The sequence below is a fragment of the Limulus polyphemus genome, unplaced genomic scaffold (assembly GCF_000517525.1).
Source record: "Limulus polyphemus unplaced genomic scaffold, Limulus_polyphemus-2.1.2 Scaffold2350, whole genome shotgun sequence".
Taxonomy (NCBI): Eukaryota; Metazoa; Arthropoda; class Merostomata; order Xiphosura; family Limulidae; genus Limulus; species Limulus polyphemus.
The window spans coordinates 108,597-115,909 of record NW_013667960.1 but is presented as its reverse complement, the minus strand read 5'-3'; the positions used below and the strand labels follow the sequence as shown (position 1 = coordinate 115,909).

General features: G+C 34.4%; 1 pseudogene; it reads left to right on the top strand.

Moving 5' to 3' along the window:
* The first annotated feature begins 232 nt into the window (after positions 1 to 232).
* The window catches only part of LOC106466702, a 48,320-nt pseudogene continuing 41,239 nt past the window's right edge, over positions 233 to 7,313 (top strand).

Below are 7,313 nucleotides of genomic sequence, written 5' to 3'. Positions count from 1 at the left end.
TATATATATATATTGCTCTGTAACTTAATGGAGAAATCTTCCTTTGTCTCATTTCTAATTTTGAGTATGCTTTAATCAGTTTTTATGTTGTACAATATATTCTTTTTGAATATCTCTGAATTATCCATCCTTGTTTTAAATGTAAACTCCGTTGATTACTGTAATGGGGAATGTATCTTGCAAAAGACTTTATTTTTACATTTTTACTTTTCAATATATTGCTTTTAGCACATGGTACAAACACAGATGACTTCTTATGGCCAATACATTCAAAACAGTGACCAGACGTGTATCCCACAAGGAAGTGATCAGACGTGCATCCCGCAAGGAAGTGACCAGAAAGGCATCACCACATTCTCCACCCCAGTCATCAGTAGTAATGGTGTAGAGCAACAAACTGTAAGATATATTTTTTGTTATTCGATTGTTTAGGCTCAAATGCTGAAATTTGATCAGTAGATATATTTTCTTTGTATACTTTTATATATATTTTTTTCATTTTAAGTTTCTTACAGCTGACATTTTACAATATCAATGGCAATATTAAACACACGTGACTGAAATGAATATTTGCTGAAGTTTGTTGACAAGTTACGATGATAAATAAGACATTTAACACCTTAATATATCCTTAGTTTAGAAATATTGGTATTGAGAGCTCCTGATTTTGATGTTTGCAACAAAATTTTATAATGAAAATTAAGGATAGTGTTTTATTAATAAACTGGGTTTGTTGTGATGTGCATGTTTCACTGGACACGCCCTAATTGATAATGTGTAATTAAATATGAATGTAAATGACTGGGGAGGGGGGTAGTGATTGGAATTTATCCCATGCTTTTCTTACTTCTCTTTCCCTTGACACTGTTTGTTTTGGACCTGGACACATTTTTCAATCTTGTCCAAGTCCTACATTGATGCGTGATTGAAAGTGGCTATTTTAAGAGTGTTTGGGCTCAGCTTCTCCTCTATTGAGATTGCCCAAGGTTTTTCCTCCTGTATCCCTAATGAAATGAGATTTTTTAGAGCTTACTAGAATTAGTAATGATGGGAATCAAATAATTTCAAGTTACATGTCAACAGTATGCCAAAAGTGACTGTCTTCAAGTCTGGTTAGACATTAGGCTGAGGGCTATTTCTGTTAACAAAGTTTCTTACTTGACTTTAAATTTGATGACGAGGAACACACTTTTTAGGAAATCAAATCTTGGAAACGCCTTGAATGGGTAATGGAGAAAACTTTATTATAAATGTAGAACGTTTCGACAAGAATATGTCATCATCAGATACAAGTAGTTTACAAAGACACAGGAATATACATACAGACAATGCCGCTCTGAAAAGTTAATTCCCAACTTTTTAAAAGTCAAGTTGTCTTAAAACCTAAACCAATTTACAAGTATTATCCAAAACATTTAACGAAAACTGTTAAAAGCTACCCTGAATACCAAATGTCAGTAACTAAACTACTTACTAAAACGTAAACAAGAATTAGACCACCAACTTGCCTGTTACTTCAAACCAGATGAATACAACAATATTTGTTACGTATCTGCTTGTTTGATAATTTCTGGTAAAAATTCTTTCCGACTGACTTCAGCGATACAAGTCCCTTCTTGATTAAAACTAGCTTATTCTTTCTCGTTACGAACTTCGTAATACACTTAATTTCCACAGTCACTTTAACTTAAACACACGCTACAATTCACAACAATTCACGCAGTTACGGTCACTACCGCTTGCTTGACTCAATTATCTGTCTCTGTATCTGACTATCTGCAATTATATCTCCGCTTTATTTGCCGGGCTTATATACTAAAATAGAGGGCGCCTAGAAAAGACTAGAGTTGCCAGGAACAGTCATGATCCTTCTAGCAACTCCAGCGCGCATACTTCCAGCGTCACGTGACTTCTGCTGTTGTAACAATATACTACATTCCGTCAACCAAAGCAACTCTGGGTTAAATCAAGAGAATAAATCTGTACACAGCAAAAAACTGGAAAAATTGAAAAACTAAAGTAAAAGACGTTACAACAACGAAGCGCAACCTAATCTTGTTATCAACAGATCAGATAGACCACTGAACGACACTGAACTACAACTTCTGAACAAAGGCCTCAACTTCGCCGTCAGCCAAAAGACAGTTCCTTATCTAGAGTTAAAGACCAGCTTAGAAAATTTATTCAGAAGACTAGAACAAAAGGCCATCTCCACCTTAAACAGCATCAAACTACGAGAAGGTATCCATAACTCTGACCACCAGACTTTTATTATAGATAATTGTAACCAAATGTGGTTCCCCGTAATTCCCAAAAACTGTATATTGAACAACTTTTTAAAGGATTCTCTAATAAGACCATTAATGTAGTTACTCAAACCATAAACTGAAGTCAAATCTCACAAGCAACGAAATAAAGTGCATCTACAATCTGAAAAAAGACACTAATATTAACATTCATTATAATAGCTGACAAAGATAACACTACTGTAATCATGAATAACACAGAATACATCGACAAAATGAACAACGCCCTTTCAGACAATAAGAAATTTAAATCCATCCCAAACAACCCAACAAACACACATAAAAAATAAATGAACAAAACCCTCTCACAAATGAAGAAAGATAATTACTGAATATCTTTATTTTTATCTAAGGAAAACTGACTCACACACACCACAACTTTATGGTTTTTCCAAACCACACAAACAGGACATATCATAGGCTTTCACGCCTTATATAACATCTACAGGTTCCTTTTTTAAAGATGTCTTTAATTTCAGAAACACATTAAACTAACTAAACCCTAAAGCCGTAATGGCTAGCTTTGGCGTGATGTAACTTTACACCGAAGTTTCCGTTAATTAAGGAAGCTTGTAATATTGCACTTGACCTCAACCGTAATGACCCCAATTCTTTAATTCATATCCCATGTACATCTTTTGTTTTTCTCTTAGAATTCACTACAACAAAAACCAACTTCATTTTCAACACCAAAAACTTTCTTCAAACAGATGGTTTAAACATGTTTCACCTGTTCTAGCCAACATATTTATGACTCATATCGAAACACAAGCCATATAATCCGCGCTTTATCTTCCCATATACAGGTACAGATATGTGGATAATACTTATGCTGGTTTCACTTCTACCGATCACATACAGACTTTTTTTTGAACACATAAACTGTATTCACCATAACATTAAATTCACCATTGAATATCGAAATAACAAGAGCTACCTTTTCTTAACCTCGACATGATTAGATCCGACATACAGTTAAAACCAAAATTCACCGAAACATCACTCACACAGACCTCTACATCTTCAGGAATTCCGCTCATCAATACACTAAAAAACACAGCCTCAAGACTTTGTTCAACTGACTACGTGAATGAAAAAAACAAAAAACTTTATAAAGCATTCCTTTATTCACACCAACTATTGTTGAAACATTTCCACACAACCAACAGAAAAGAAACCTCAAACTCAATTCACAAACAAAATTGACACTAATACACCAAACAAAAATACAATAATACTTTGAAGGTTACCATTTATCCCTGAAATCAGTTCAAAAATAATCGACACTTGGAGAAAACATGCCATTTAACATAAAATTCCAGTTGACTTCAAATTCACTCAAAACCTGGCCCTAAAATAAAATCATTATTAAGTAAAAATTACATAGAATCACACAATACCGACGTCATATATAAAATAACGTGCATTAACTATCCAGAATTCTATATCGGAGAAACCGGAAGAAAATTGGAAACCGATTCCCCAAACATAATAAAAACTCGGAAATGTTTACCACTATTGCAACTCAAAAAACAACAGTATGCTATAAAAAATTTTAATTTTAAACAAAGAACCAATCATCAAAAAACGCAAAATAAACGATGCGATCTTAATTGACAAAATATCCCTACTCTAAATCAACATCCAGTGGTACCAAGATACCGTTACTGTGGTGTTAAGTAATATTCGGTCATGTGACCACTTTGTTCTATACTGTATATATATATTGTTGTGTCTATGTAGACTACTGTACTTGTATCTGATGGTGACATAATTTAGTCGAAATGTTGTACATTTATAATAAAGTTTTCTTCATTACCTGTTCAAGCCGTTTCCAAACTTTTATTTACCTTTGTTTACCACCCAAACAAATTCAACTTCACCATGTGTGTTATATATGAATTATCTTGATTTATTTAACTGAAATTATCATTTTAAATTTAATGTTTTATTCCATAATTTATCAAAAGGTGTAAAATGTGATAGATCTTGGTGATATGCATCTTTTTGACTTAATTTGTGTGTTATATCTGAATTCCCCTAAGGTATAAAGTAAAGGACATATCTCCTCTGTGTGTTTTATCAGAATTTAACAGAAGATGTAATGAATGGGAAAGGTTTTTTGTGAGTGTTGTGACGGAAATTAATAAACGCTTGTAATAATAATAATAATATACATGATTTGGTTGTATTACATACATATTCTTCGCTAATCTAACATGTGTTATTACTTGTATCTGTGATGTGATATAGAATCTATAAGAAATTTTGTATTCTGGTTATTAGATGTGATTATTTTCAGCCTCTGGATTATTATTTATAATTATGCAAAATTCAATCATGAAATAAAAAATTGAATTATTTTTTGTAATGGCTTAACTTGCAAGCATTAATTTCAAAATACATGTATAAAATGTTTGCATTTCATAGCTGTTGAAAATTGTTTTGTTTTTAAAGCAAACAGATTTAGAACCAGTTGTATCAATGATTGTCCCTGGCCAATTTGGTGGAGCACTAACTAGTACTAATACATTGAAATCAAACCAGCCAAAACGTCTTCATGTCAGTAACATCCCTTTTCGATTCAGAGATCCAGACCTAAGGCAACTGTTTGGGGTAAATAAAAGTTTTTTAATTATTATTTATCTACATTGTCTAATATTTGTATAACTAGGAATGAAAGCAGAGGTGGCACAAAATAAGTTTTCCCTATAATCAAAAATTCTATTTTTTAGTGCAATGAGAAAACTTTTATATTATACGTTTACCCAAAAACGAGTTTGTGAGACAATATTATGTTATATACTCTACTGACAGCAATTAGGCTATATTTATGTATGGCTTCCTGAATAAAATATTAAAGATATGGTATAAAAACTGCAATTTTTAGTTATTCAGGTCATTGAAAGTTTACAAACATTATTATAAAGTTTGATGATTTTTTCACAAGTAAACCAAAAAGGTATTTCAAACATAAGTAAATAAATATTTATGTTCTATGGTTATAAATATTTTATCAATGAAAATAAAGTTTTACAACATCGATAGATGAATGTAAAATTTGTAAGTTTGTTTGTTTGTTATGGATTTCGTGCAAAGCTACACGAGGGCTGTTTACGCTAGTCGTCCCTAATTTAGCAGTGTAAGACTAGAGGGAAGCCAGCTAGTCATCACCATCCACCGCCAACTCTTGGGCTAATCTTTTACCAACGAATAGTGAGATTGACCTTCACATTATAACGCACCCACGCTGAAAGGGCGAGCATGTTTGGTGTGACGGTGATTCGAACCTGCGACCCGCAGATTGCGAGTCGAGCGCCCTAACCACCTGGCCATGAAAATTTGTAAACCACAGAAGGTACAAAGGATGGATATAAATAAAATTGTAACGGACTAAACAAAACAGTAGTATATATATTAAAAAAAAACAATTAGTAAGCTCGTGTCTGGCCAAGATTAGGTATAAATTTTAATAAACTATACACCATAAATCTCAATGTTATTAATTTCAATACTGTTACAACAGCGGAAGTCACGCGACGCTGGAGTTTCTCGAAGGATCACGAATTTGCCCACCAGCTCCAGTGTGATCTAGATGCCCTCTTTTTTAGTTATATATATATATATATATAATCCTGGCAAAACAAAAAGCCAGCGGCAGATAGATAATTGAGTCAAGTGAACAGTAGGCACGTAAGTAAAGTGTGTGAATCACTGTGATTTGTAGCGTGTATTATAAAAGTAGTTAAGTTTAAAAACGGCATGACTTTGGAAATTCTGTGTATTACAAAGTTTGTATCGAGAAAGAATAAACTAGTTTTAATCAACAAGGGACTTGTATCGCTGAAGTTCCTCGGAAAGAATTTATACCGGAAATTAACAAACAAGCAGATACGTGTCAAATTGGTGTCAGAGAGTGGGACGAAAAACAAAAAGATGGAAACGAGAAGTGGCAAATCAAATTACGACTTAGCAGATTTGATGGTAGCAACACAAGAACAGCAAAAGAAACAAGAAGAACGAGAAAAGAAACAATAAAAGAAACAAGAAGAACGAGAAAATAAACAAGAAGAGAGATTACAGCAGTTGTTGGAGGAGAAAGAAAAGAAACAAGAGGAGAAATTACAGCAGTTGTTGGAGGAAAAACAAAAGAAACAAGAAGAGAAATTACAGCAGTTGTTGGAGGAAAAACAAAAGAAACAAGAAGAGAAATTACAGCAGTTGTTGGAGGAAAAAGAAAAGAAACAAGAAGAACGAGAAAAGAAACATGAAGAGAGACTACAGCAATGGTTGGAGGAGAAAGAAAAGAAACAAGAAGAAAGTCTCCAACAGTTGAGAGAAAGCCAGCATACACAAATGGATAAGATTAGTGAATTTCAAAATGAATGAAATGCATTAAAGGACGATTTACTGTCTTTTACACAGGGAGATATATTAACCATGGACCTAAACAGCCCCAGACAACAGGAAGTCCCTTCCAGACCCCGCAGCTAAACCCTAATGCAGACATCTTCAGTCCTGCCAGAAGTCACATTTCAGACATGAGTGTCAGCAATAGGGGTGATCTAGTACGAAAGAAGCCACAGGAATTCGAGGGGAAGGCACCATGGGAAGCATATAGGGCACAATTTGAGCTACTGGCAGAAATTAAAGGATGGACAGAGGAGCAGAAAGCAATGTACCTGGCACCGAGCCTGAAAAGACAACTACAGGAAATACTTGGACAGTTGTCAGCAGACGACAGGCACAACTATAGAGCACTGGTAGCTGCTCTGGAACTCAGGTATGGAACCCAAAATCAGTCGGAAGTCTACAGGGCTAGGTTTAGGACTAGAGTCTGTGCTAAAGGGAAGAGCCTGCAAGAGCTGGCATGGGATTTGTAAAGTATGGCACACAAGGCCTACCCAACTGCACCCCCTGATATCCTCAAGCTGTTGCTGAGAGATCAGTTTGTAGATGCCTTGGGCAGTCCACAACTGAAGATACAAGTGAAGCAAGCACACCCAT